This window comes from Lissotriton vulgaris, chromosome 11 (assembly GCF_964263255.1).
Source record: "Lissotriton vulgaris chromosome 11, aLisVul1.2, whole genome shotgun sequence".
NCBI classification, from domain to species: Eukaryota; Metazoa; Chordata; class Amphibia; order Caudata; family Salamandridae; genus Lissotriton; species Lissotriton vulgaris.
Genome location: NC_141699.1, coordinates 999,546,880 through 999,560,610, shown reverse-complemented (window position 1 = coordinate 999,560,610; position 13,731 = coordinate 999,546,880).

Here is a 13,731-nt window from a genome sequence, read left to right as displayed (position 1 = left end):
GCCACGCAAGGCTGCCTTGCATGGCCATGAGTGGCTTGATAAATCTAGAGTAACACAACGCAGCGCACATCACTGTGCTGTGTTACTCTGCCCAAGGTGGTGTTCCATGGGTGGAACGTTGGTGCTCCCACGCATCCACCCATGGATTTTTGAGCATTCCCAGATTACCATCAGTGGTAGACCTGGGAATGTATGAAACTGCTACGCCTGCCCAGGTGTGGCGTAACAAGGTGATATGTCTTTATTTCTCCTTGTTTTTTCCTCTTTTTATCTACGCTGCATTCTGCAGTGGAATAACAACATGCCATCATGGGGACCATTACCAACAACATTCCAAGTGGAACTGCTCAGTCCAGCATCGCTGTTCATTAAGTGAACCACCAATGAGATTGTAATTAGGACATTTTAAACAACTTGAACTGTGCGTGCAACTGTTACTTTAATGGGAAGCATTGAGAAAGGCATCATCGCCGAAACGCGTCTGCTAAGATTAAAGATTTTAACAATATACTTCGTGAGTGCTCTCCTTTTTTATTTGAGCGACAATATATATATACACATATATCTATAATATGGAAGCAGATTTCAACAAAGGTTCCCACCCATTCATTGTGTGGTGCCCTAGTGAAGCAAGAACTGTGTGGCCAGGAGCCACTGGGGAAACCTCCTTATAAACCATGCACCAACTTTCATCACACAATGAGCTGCCCAGCACTGTAGAAGTTGCATTTTAAATTAAAGTGCTGTATTGTCTGTAGTCTCTTCAGGGGGCGAGTGGTGATGCCTATGCAGAGTGTATTCCCATAGTCCAGCCTGCTGGTGATGAAGGCCTGCATGACGATCCTTCTGGTGTTGACCGGGAGCCAACTGAAGATCTGGCGGAGCATGCGCAGAGTGTGGAAGCAGGCAGATGAGACTGCCTTACCTATTGTTTCATAGATAGCTTGCTGTTCAAAATGATGCTGAGGTTGTCGGCATGATCTGTCGAGATAGAGGGTGGCCCAAGGTGGGCAGGCCATCATGCGCCTTTCCATGGCAAGGTGTGGTTCCCGAAGATGAGGACTTCTGTCTTGTCAATGTTCAGCTTGAAGCAGTTGTCCTTCATGCAGTCAGCAACATCCATCATACATCTGTGGAACTTGGCTTTGGTGGTGGAGGGGTCTTCTGACAGCGAGAGAATGAGCTGGGTGTCGTCAGCGTAGGAAAATATGTTGAGTCCATGCGATCTGACGGTGTTGGCCAGGGGGCCATGCACATGCCGACGCAAGTGGGATGAGGTAATACACTTGAGGGATGCAGTAGATGATCTTCTTGGGTTCAAAAGTGAACGTTGGGAGATGTATTTTCTGGGTTCTTCCGGTGAGGTATGAGGCAATCTAGGGTGTCTCCCTGGATTCCCATGTGGTGAAGTCTGTTGATCAAGGTGTGATGGGAGATGGTATCAAAAGCAGCTTAAAGCAAAGCTAGTTTTCAACCTGCTTTAGCACCCAGTCTCACAACCAAAATTGTACAACTTCCTTGTGCTTTTCCCTATGAAACGCCCTCAATGGCTTGTTGAAATTTATATATGGGACAATTGTGATCACAAGGATCTTAAAATATGTGCCGGCCTGTCCTATGTATTTTTATCTGGTTATTCTGGACATCTTGTGAATCACTCAGAAGTGCTTCAGGTTGGTACTGTGATATCCATGAATTAGAGGTAGGATGTACTGGCAGGGACCTGCCCCTTAAGCTTACACCATTCCGTAGTCTAGATGGCTGCGGCCCCCTCCATCCAGGATATAAAGTAAAAGGAAATTGTGGTTCCAGTTGAGTTATAGTCTAGAGGCAGAGGCCTTTTTACCAGTGGGTGAAATATTCCTTTCTACCAACAGGATTGGCAGAATTTTAGCGGCTCCAAGTTAACGTGGAGTTCTGTTCAAACTACGGAAATTGCCAAGTGATGGAATTTTTTTATCACACACGGCTCCAGAATGGTAAGCTGGCAAGTGCGAATGATTTTTGACCTCCCCTAGCACAATTTCGGGTCTCTCGAAGGACATCCGGCAATATTTTTCTAGCATGGGGTTCGCGGGTGCTCTGAACCGTTCAGCTTGACTGCAGCTTGAGTAGAACATCTACTTGAGTGGCAACAAAATCAACTCGAGTAACTACACTCTCTAGCACTGCCTGGTGCAGTTTGTGCTGATTTTTCAGCGCAAAACGCGCTCTCAGTGCAAAATCCCAACACGAGCAGTGTGATGTGCCTATTTCCCCTTAGTAGCAGAACGCTGTGGAATCTTGCAGAGCTTATATGTAACTCCACAGAATTGCACAAAGTCAAATTCCGCAAGGTACGCCCACCCCAAGTTTTACCTTTACCACTGTGGGCAGGCTGCAAAGCAAAGATCAGCCCATTCAACATATCTGGTGCACTGTCTACCTTCAGATGTGGGTGGCATATTTGTGTTGGGTGTGCATGTCTTAAAGTGTGTGACCGAATGGAAGTTGTTACTTTAGAACAATATGTGCATGAGCACTCAGGTTCTGGGCTCACTGCCTGTTTCCCCTGATGAACATGACAGTCTACACCTGTCTGTACTCAGGTTATAGCTGGTTGCTTTCCTCTGCTCTTTGGGGCAGCTTCCGATCCGGGTTGGAAGGGCATCGAACGTGATCCGGACGGAAAAACTACGAGCCGTACACGTGTTTCCCCCCCCACTCGTACAGCTGTACGAGCGAGCAAGTATGATGCAAGCTAAGTGAAATTTACCGACTGAGTCGTTTTCAAGTCCAAACCGCTCTGTATGTCTCAGCTATAAGCTAACCGTGGAGTACAATGGATGCGATTTACGACCTAGCCAGTACGATGCAGGCATCGGACAGCCGGTGCGAGCCGGAGTGTCCGGCTTGCAAAACGTCCGGGAAGTTGCCTTTGGGGGTCCGCATCGGACCCCCTGTCACCCGGCGCCCTACAACTCGGACACAGGGGGAGACTCAAGGGTCTCCCCAACACAGGCATGTACGGTGCGGATGGCACCGATGCGTACCCCCTGTAGGAGGGCCCTTGTGTGAGACGTAGCCATTCAGTCAATGGGAGCCCATGTACGTGTCGTACGACCGGCTCCCATTGACTTCTATGGGAGTCCGACCGAACCGAGTCCAGCGGCATACGGCCGCATCGTACTAGTGCGGTCGCTCCGCAGGACTCCGGCTCGGTCAGAAAACACTCCGGATCCGGCTCGGTCGGCGAGCTTTCCGACCCGGATTGGAATCGGCCCCTTTGTGTCGAATAGGCATTACCCGCCACAATAAATCCCACCCGGTACTGATGGATGACACCTAGCAATTGTAACATCTGCTGGTCTCTGTCTTAACAGACTCCACATTAACATATTGGTCACTGCAGTCTGGTCTGATCTTGTAAAACCTTCTTCTGCAACCTATCAACACAAGAAAATTTGGAAGAAAGAAATGCTTCATTGGGAAAACTTCAGAATGTGATAAACAAAGGTCTTTAGTTGGCTCAGAATGACCACCTATGCCTCCAAGGTTTCATAAATATTGGGCATGTGATACCAGAACCTCATACATTATCTGAACATCAAGGAGACCCTTTCTGTCTGTGCTGGGGACACAGAGACATATTTACAAGGGCATTGCGCCACAGGAACGTCACTTTTAATGACATTCCTGTGATGCAATGCCCTGCTCCATATTTACAAAGTTGTGTTATGCCACTTTTTGTAACTTAATGCAGCTTTGTAAATATGGTACCCTTTCACACAGGTATCTGCGTGAAAGAGGCGTGCAATGGATGTTACTGTGGGTGTTCCACCGAAAAACCACAGCTTTTTTACGCTGTCCCAGATTTACAAGGATCTGTAAATCTGAGTCAGCTACAACAACTAGCCCCATTCAAGAGAAGAAAAGGATACCACAAGGAGAAATACTTTTATTTCTCTCAGTTTTTGCTTTTTCTATGTGTGCTACATTCTGCAGCACACACCAAAAGAGCAAAGCACTATATTTGATCCTTTATGTGCAGGAAGTGTCCCTTCCTGCACATAACAAGGTGTCTCTTCCTGCACCTAAACAATCATTAAATAATGATGATTTGCTAGAAATCACCACTATGGATTGTTGATGTGCAGGAAGGGACACCTTCCTGCACATAAATAGCAATTCTTGCACTATTGTGCAAGGGTGCCTGGGTGGATACCAGGTAGCTCATTTGAGCGCTCGGAAAACACTGGGGGGCACTGTATTGTTGTAAATATGGTACATCCCTATGTTTTGGAAATGTCGAAGCAGGACGCTGCCAAATTTAGCACAGCTCCACACTCTGACATTTTCTTGTACATATGTTCCAAAAGCACAAACCACACTGGTTCTTACTCTCACTCAGTTATTAAATTAACTTGGATTCCTGGAACAAATTGCTTCTGTGACTTCTAGGAGACAAACAGCTGGACCACCCTGTAAGGAAAGGAACTGCCAAGGGAAAATATCCACAAAGTGCAGCTGATTGACCATCTGAATGCAGGACGCCTCAAGGTACAATGTTAGGAGCCATCAGATTTTCACAGACCAGCTGACCTGGAAGCAACACAAAAACAGGCATTGACTTTGTTGTGGAACTGGAGAAGCAAATTCCTCAATCACCAATGGTGAGCCTGCGTGGTCTCAAACTGCACCAAACTCTCAGGGTTCCCATATCAGCCTTGCCCTGTCCCAGATGGACCAGGTGATTTAAAACCTTCAAATATGAAAGGATAAAGGACCAATATTGTGGAGAATGTGACATATAGCTCATGAAAGCCACAAAATGTTTTTATTTATATATTGGCCCCCGGACATTCAAGTATCTTCTGGTATTCTTTCTCTGTTATTTTTAACTGTGTTTAACTTGCGTATCATTAAGAAATATTTTGTTCTATAAAGACATAGCAATGGCTGGCAAATAGATGTGTTGAGTGTTATTTACTGTGCTATCCTTTACATGAGGTGCGCACCACTACCTCCTCCTAGAGTAAACATTGAGTGCTCAACTTTGCTACCCCTGAGAGAGGTAAGATTGAAAGCGAAGCAATTTGGCAAAAAACAACCAAGACAGAATGCAGCCCAGCAACCACTGACTCCCTCAAGGCACCAGGAAGATGCCTCAAACTATTTTCAACGCCAAGTGCTAACAACATGTGTAAACTTTACTTATGCCAATTTGTTAGACCTGACATCATTAGCGTGAGTCTCCCTTCCATTTTTGACGGATTGCCTCCTCTGTTTTGATATGTTTTGCTGGTTTTATGCTTTGGGCACTGTGCCACTGCTAATCAGTGCCACAGTGCAAGTGCTCCCTATGTTAAATTGATATACTAATTGGTTATTCCATGATTGGGTTATTTTATTTACCTGTCAGCCCTCAGTACAGTGCACCATGTGTGCCCAGGGCTTATAGATCAGATGCTGCTAGTGGGCTTGCAGCACTGGTTGTGCCACCCACAGAAGCAGCTTGTAGAGTGTGTCTCAGGCCTGCCATTGCAAGGCCTATGTGAAGTCTAGCACTGTTATATCGACTTGGCCAAGTGCACCCACTTGCCAGTCCCTAAACCTTCCCTTTGCTTCATATTAGACACCCCTATGGTAGGCCCAAGGGCAGGGTGTATTCTAAGTATAAGGGAGGACATGCTCCGATGTGTGTAGCATGTTCTAATAGTGAATTACAGCCATTTTCCTTTTCACTATTGAATAGTACCTGTTCTGATAGGCCAGAATGAGCAGTTAGATTATTATATTCTTATAATCCTAACTGACTCAGGGAACATGGTAGAAATTCGAATTTAGTATGCCTGAACTCAGAATAATAAAATACATATTTTAGTAAAGTGTATTTTAATATTCTGTGTTTGCAAATGCCACTTTTAGAAATCAGGTATTTGCCTGCCTAACCATTTGAGCCTGCCTCTGCTGGGTTGTGTATTCCTTGTCTGGGTTTGTGTGTGACAGGGCTGGGAAATTCCAGGAGACAGGCTGGGGCAGCCCAGTGGAGAATAGAGAGATCTGCATCTAGATGGGAGGGAGGAGTTGCACCTGGGACCTGAATAGGGCTGGGCCTTCCCTCTACAATGCTGGCTCCACCCCCTGTGGCTTCTCTGATGTCTCTGCCCTGCACTGTGAAAGGAGAGGAGGAATCATGTTAACAGAGTGCTCCAGAGCTGTATCTTCCCTCCCCTGTGCTGGCTCCACCTCCTGTGGGACAGCTGATGTCTCTGCCCTGCTCAATAACAGGAAGAAGAGAGTCATGTAAACAAAGTGCTCAGGAACTGGTTTGGACTAGACAGAAGCCTCTCTGTCTTCAGAGAACAAAGAATTTTGGGGTATAAATATTGGGACCCTGATCACAAGAAATTAGATCACTTCTGGAACAAGAAACCTTCATGCCAAGAAGAAGAGCCAAGGAAGCCTCAGGAGTTGGGACTGCCCCTCTGCCAGTGTGCTGTTTGCTGGGTTGGCCTGCAGTGGTTGCGTCATTGCCAAGGGAAAGGAGTAGGAACTTTGTAAGGACTTTCATCTACAGAATATTCTCCAAGGGCTTGAACTGTGCTTGCCTCCTGCTGAAGACTCAGGGACAAAAAGACTTCACCTCCAGCTCCCTCCTGAATTTCCTTGCTGGGAATTCTGATTCCAGTCACTTGCGTTCAGCTGGGAGCTGGAAGCACGATGCATCGAGAGGAAGCATGTTGCCGCCGCAGCTGAAATCATCGCAATGCCGGAGAAGCAGGCCTTTGTCGCATCTTCCTGGAAGCGTATGTTCATCGAAGCTGCCTGCTGTCGCATCACCGGAGAAGCGTGACGCCATCGAGAGAGTCGCCATCGCATCACCGGAGAAGAGTGTCGCAGGGCCTGTCGCGGCTCCAAAGTACAGAGTCGTCGCAAGGCTGCCAGGGCGTCATCACATCATCATTGCATCGCCGCATCAAGGGCACCATCTTCTCGCATCGCAACTGGATCATCGCATCACATCGAGGTGCGTCTTGTGCACAGCAACGGGCCCGCAGGCCGAGAATCTACGCTTCACCTCCGCATCGGTAAGGCCAACGACGAGTCCCTTACTCTGAGCAAGCATTGAGAAAGGACGCAACCGTTCCCCCGGGTCACGGAACCGACGCATCTCCCCTTTTGCGAGCCTTTTGTTCACTTTGCGTTATGCATCCAGGTACTTTGTTGAGAACTTTGTTGCATTTACCAACAACTTGAACTAAGAGGCTATAATCATCTTTTAAGCAATCTTAAATGTAGTATTGTGGATTTTTGTTGTTTGTGGTCTTGTGTTTAAGTCTAAATAAACAATACTTATTTTTATAAAACCTGTGTTGTATACATCTGTAGTGTTTTCACTGTATTACTGTGTATATTCACAAATGCTTAACACACTGCCTCTGAGATAAGCCTGTCTGCTCGTGTCAAGCTACCAAAGGGGTGAGCAGGGGTTATTAAGGAGTGTAATTCCCTTATCCTGACTTAGAAGTAAGGGTTCCTATTTGGACAAAAGTGAATACCATTGCCAACTAGAGACCCCCAGATCTAACACAATTGAAGCTCTTGAGCTAGGTAGGAGATGAGTAGAAGTTGTGCTAAGTATGTTTGCATGGGTACTAGCCCTTAGTTTGTTGCTGGTTTTGACTGTCCACACAAGACAACATACAAGTAGTAAAAGTGTGCCAAAAAGTATTTTTAGACATTAATTACAATGTACTTGCATCTGTGCCTAAATCAGGTGCAGCTATCCCAATGACCGTGGCAAACACCATTGCTACCAGGGGGTTGTTGTGCCTTCACATTAGTGTAAGTGAGTGGTCTTCAAACAGCCTCTCTACCTTCATCTAATTTCGTATTCACTCAGTCAACATCTAAATTCGATCTGTGTTGAACAACATGTATATGTGTTTCTATCAAGTCCTTAAAATGTAAGTCTTCTGGGTCAATTCCCAATCCTCCCACAGAACTCATTCCTCTGTAAATGGGCGAGCAACTATCTGTTGAATGTCAGTGGATGGTATCAACAAGTGACACAAGTGAATGTGCATACATCATGGTACACTGATTGGCATAGTTCAAAAGGTGGCACCCCTCATATCATAGTGATTCTGGAAATGTAAAAAAAGTTATTTGCCAGATTACCTGATACATATATGTCAGAACACTTAACATACATACCAATCTCCTAAGACATCCCCCTTATCCATGGAGGATAAACACCACATGCAACAGAAACATGTCTTTTTCTGTGTCGGTGCTATATATTAGCCAACACAGCATGTCACATAACCTGTGTATACTTCAGGAGGCACATCACAGGATTGTTAGACTTCACAAGTATGCACACACCAGGTCAATTGATCAGATGATACAGAAACTTGCAGCCATGGCGGAAACCAGAATGTGCTGTGTCTAAAGACCTTGCTTATCCAGATGACCCTGGAGTTCACCTGTCTACCATTTACACGACTTTGGGCCTCATTTATGAAAACTGTCTCATCGCAGCATGAAAATAGCAATGCAATAGTTTTCTCTGCGCCCTCCTTGCGACACCATGGATGCACCATATTTACTGTATGGCACTCCATGTTGCAAGGAGTTACAGATACGTCAGTATTACTGACGTATCTGACGGCCCAAAAGTGAGGCATTGCTGGGGTGTGTCTGAAAACAATACCAGCAATGTGTCCTTAGTCCCATGTGAAAGGGTCTGCGTCAGTCTTACGCCTGCTGTGAGGCAGGAGTAATATATTGATGCAGTAGCATCCTAGAAGTGTCGGAGTGACATCTCATAGATTACAATGCTCCACTTCTACGAGACTTGGATGCGGGAGAACGCCCACCCTGATACATTATACCTGACGCAGGTATAATGTAGCGCAAGCCTTTACAAAGTGACGCATCTGCTTAGATGCATCACTTTGTAAATATGACATAACGTGGTGCATTATTTACGCTGCTGCAGCATCACAAAGAGTGATGCAACAGCGGCGTAAAAGTGTTGAAGGCCTTTATAAATAGGGCCCTTTGATTTATAAAGGAAGCCGGGCTTTTGATTTGTAATTTATTCTCGTCTAGGGTCCAACGAGATCATTTTTTAATAGTATGGTAATCACTGTTTTATCCTGTTTAAATGTAGTTAGTTCCCAGATCCCTAATGCTAGTTCTGTTTAAGGATAGGTGTGCATGTAGGACCCAATTGGAAAGAAAACCATTGCTATTCTCCATAGGTTCAGCCTTTGATTTTCTGATCTTTTTTCATTGCATGTATTGTTTGAAAGTTTCATACTTGTTGGTTCTTTAGAAGTGTGTTAATCTGCTATCAGTATTATGTTGTGTCCTTTTATGACCTATTTATTATATAATGCACCAGCAAAGTAAATTGCACCGGTTTTCCACTTAAAAAATGACTAGCGGAAACTAACTTGGCCCACTTTGAATTATGAAACAGACGACTGAATTTAGAGCTAAACCAGCAGGATTTTTTCCTTATTACACAAACAACAAAAAGTGAGCAAAATAATTGTGCTCAATGTTCTTTTAAGTGCAGATTGTTTATATAATGTTTTCTATCAGAAACATCTATTTACTCTTTGAATCAATTTTTTCACCGGGTGCTTTTAATCTTTTGCTCTCCGTTGCTTAAGCATTTTTTAATGAATGTTTGTTTTCTGTCCTATTTCCTTTTTCACAGTGTTTAATGATGTTTTGATACTCCAGACTAGAGGGACGTGGGCCACAGGGGTCAGGGGAACACAAAGGCAAAGCAGAATCACACCAGATTAATGCTCACAATTCAAAGGAAGAATCAAATAGTACAGACACTAACAAGGCTCAAACATTGGTGGATAGTGTACAAAGTCATCATTTGAAACAATTATACATTTTCTTTTTAGTAGGTACAATATGGTGCCACATTCACAATATCTTTCATTCTTCCCATTTGATAAAATGGCATTTAGATTGGAATCATTGTGTATGTAATGTTAGATATTTGGTTTCAATAAAACAGATTTAAACCTAAAGTCATCTTCCCATCATACACAATTGGCAAATGCAATCACATGTCTTTCTTTTCGTTATAGAGAGGTATGTAGGGCTGGAAATGGAACATGTTTATTTTAGGATCCCATAAATTTGGTTTGGTAGAGGGGTCATGAGGGGCTGAGTCATGAAGGGTGGAGTCATGAGGGATAGGATCATGAGGAGCTGAGGCAATGACATTCGACCTATGCATTATTTTTTAGGTACGCCGCCCCCCCCCCAAAAAAAAATGGGCGCAAGGTGAAATGTAATAGTGAAATTGTCTTTGTTTACTGAATTTCTCACAAACAGACAGCATTTTACAATACTCAAGGAGTTAAGCAGCTCATTAAATGGGCTGAAAAAGTTGGGGGTTTTAAAGGGGCTGCGGCCTAAGAAGAGTAATGAATCATTTGTAAGAGATGTCGCCTCTGTAATTAAGAACATGTCCGTTTACATGTGACCTAAACTCACATGGGTTTCTTCCTACTCTTGTTACTAGTCTTCTGCCATGTTGTATTCCTCCTCCTCCCGGTACCTCGGCTTTCCCTCATCATCCTACTTCACCCTTCTAATACTCATCATCTTCATCGCTGTCATCCTACTGTCCTCCTAGCCCTTTTCCTCTATCTGGTCCTGCCACCCTTCTCTTTTTTCCTCCTTCCTTATTTTCCTCTCCATTTGTCCTTTTGTCTTTCCTCCTGGTGCTCCTTCTGGATCGCTTCCTGGTCCAGGACGTGTCTTGGTAACCTTTGTACATGTCCTCCTGTCATACACCTGATCCCTCTCTAGACCGTGATTTTGTTCCTTCCCTGGTGTTGTTGCTCTCCTGGGCCTGCCCTGTACCTACAGGTCCTGGTCCCCTGGCCCTTTCCCTCCTCCTAAAGGCCCTGGATCCTCTCCTGTTGTTCCTCTTCAGCTGCAGCATACCCTCCTCTTCATACTGGTCAGCCCCCAGTCCCGCTCTGCCAGCTTGTTATGATCCTGCTCTTCAGGGTCCTGGTCCTCCTTCTTCTGATGCTGAACTGGACCTCCTGGGTCTGGTCCTCCAATACTGATCCTCCTGTTCTTCTTGATCATTTTCCTCTTCCATTTCTTAGTCCCACTTCTTTTGGCTTTAGTTCTCCAGTTCAGGATATTACTGCTGTTCTTTTGGCCCTGTTCCACAACTTCCTGATTCTGGTCTCTGGACCTTGTTCTATTGATACTGCTCCTGGTGCTCCTCTGCCTACTGGTCTGGTCCTGGTTCTCCTTGTCCTATTGTTCTTGGTCCTCCATACTTGGTTCTTCTGGTCTTTGTCCGTCTGGCTAGGTTCCTCCGCTTCTTCCTGGTCTAGGTCCATCTGATCTTCCTAACCCTGGTCTCCTTGGTTCTCCTGGCCTGGGTGCTCCTGCTCATGGTCACTGGGTCATTGAACCCCCTGCTCCTGGTCCTTTTAGAACTCCTAGTTTTGGTCCTCTTGGCCCTAGTCTTCATGTCCATGGTTTCATGGCACTGATTATGCTACCCCTTATCTGCCCAGCCCAGTTATAGTCATCTTAGCTCTAGTCCTCCTAGTCCACCTCGTGCATCTGGTTTTAATCCTCGTTTTCATTGTTCTTTTCCAAGTTTCCTAGTCCTTGACCTGTTGCTCCTCCACTTGCTTCTCCTGGATCTCCCACTCCTAAGCCACCTAAAGGCAGTCCTCTTCTTGTCAGTCCGCATGATCCTTTTCCTCTGGTCTTGGTCCTTCTGACCTGTACCTTTAGGCCGCTGTCTACTTGGCCCTAGTCCACCTGGTATTCCTGCTCTTAGCCCCCTGATCTTCCTGGTCTTGGTCCTCTTTGACCTGATCCTCCCAGCCCCCATAGCCATAATCCTCTTAATCCTTTATGTCAAGCTTGTACTCCTGGTCCTAGTCCTCCTGGTTGCCCTAGTCCTGTCTTCAACCTCCTGGCTGTGAATTTCCTCCAAGTCCTCGTCCGATTGTATGACCTTTAAGACCTGATCCTGTTCCTGATCTTCCTCTGTCAAATTGTAGTCCTGCTCCTTTTCTTTTCCTGTAACAGTATGCCATATCTATTTGTTACAATCGTGGTAATGTTTCTTAGGACGACTATATGGTTCCTTTTCCCCCTTTTGTCTTTATGGTGGTAATACTGTCGGGTGGTAACTTCACAACAAAGAGGTTTTTGACATCAACCACAGTTATATCCTTTTGTCTTTGAATTTCTAGGGTCTTATCACTGTGCCCTAAATATGATGGCATTTTTATTCTTTAAGTGTAAGTTGTTCTTAAATTAGACATCCTGCACATGGTATAATACGTGTATTATTGGCAACCAATTTTAATGTCACAATGAATTTATATATTTTTTGTTCTTTCAAACAATATAGGGTTTTGACTAAGGTACTGCAAGGGCGTGGAAATCCATATATTTTAGGATTCTGACAATAGATACTTTTTCGTTATTGTCAGTAAGTGTTGTATAATAAAAGCATGACAATATACTTGGATTAGTTGGAATGTTACCTGTTTCTAAATATGATCTCTTGTTTTTAGAATCTTATCGACTACAATCTTGCCCAAACGAACTCTCTTGGGTGTTCACACACTTTGTTTGAACGCCAGTCAACTGTTTCTGACTGGATCACGTGTAAATTGCTCAATTAATAGGCTTAGATTATGGTTATATAAATACATAGTCTCTGACTGCAAATATTTATAACCATCAGGTATTTGCGGTCTTGGAACTAGACGGTGCAACTGATGCTTTTGGTTCCCAGAATACAACAAGAGAAGCGGGGACTGATAGCATTCGATACAAGTGAGATTTCTTTTGGACAATAATCGAACCTTAATAGTGTAATAGAAAAAGGAATTTTTTGGATGCTTAACCTTATCTGGTTTTAAACTGATATTGTATACCGTTCTTCAAACTGCAGTCCGCCCTTGTGTTTTGTTGAGTTGGTAGGCAGGACCAGGAACCCTCGGTATCTTCGGGATTATCAGAGCTAAGAAATGGTATTAGAGCTCTAAGACTTCACTATACAAGGTCATTCTGATTTCTTTGCTTCGTAGTATTTTCTTTGGGGATGCACTAAATAACGACGGTCCTTTTCCTTTTGACTTTCACATGGTTTTTTTCTCCTCTTCACTTTATCACTTTGTATTTCTCACTTAGAGATAATCCCTTCACAACTTAACTTTTCTAAATAATCATCATTACACAGGTGTGTGACTGTGGACTGACATGTTATATTTATTGGTCAATATCCTCAGTCGCTGATTCTTCTTTGGCTCTGGTTGTTTCTTCTTTCCTCTTCACTTGCCCTAAGATTATGATCACTATATGTAGATTATGTCTTCAATTAATGCAATGAGGCACAATGTGGACACTCAATTCACAACTTATGTGTCAACTGTTGTTTCTATGTTTATCTCTACAGCCTTGAGGAAGTCGCAGTGGTGACGAAACGCGCGTTGGCTGTTTTCCATTCAACTTGATTAAGAAGTGGGAATATGTACACATCACAGAAACTACAGAAATTATCTTTTGTGAATGTTTAAACCTTGGTTATTACACTAATGAGAAAGATAGCCTTTTCTTTGATATTCACTAGCAAATAAACATTTGTAAAAAAATGAACAAAATTTGCCTCTACATATGATTCCTGTGATAGAAAGCCTCACTCACCATCGTGGT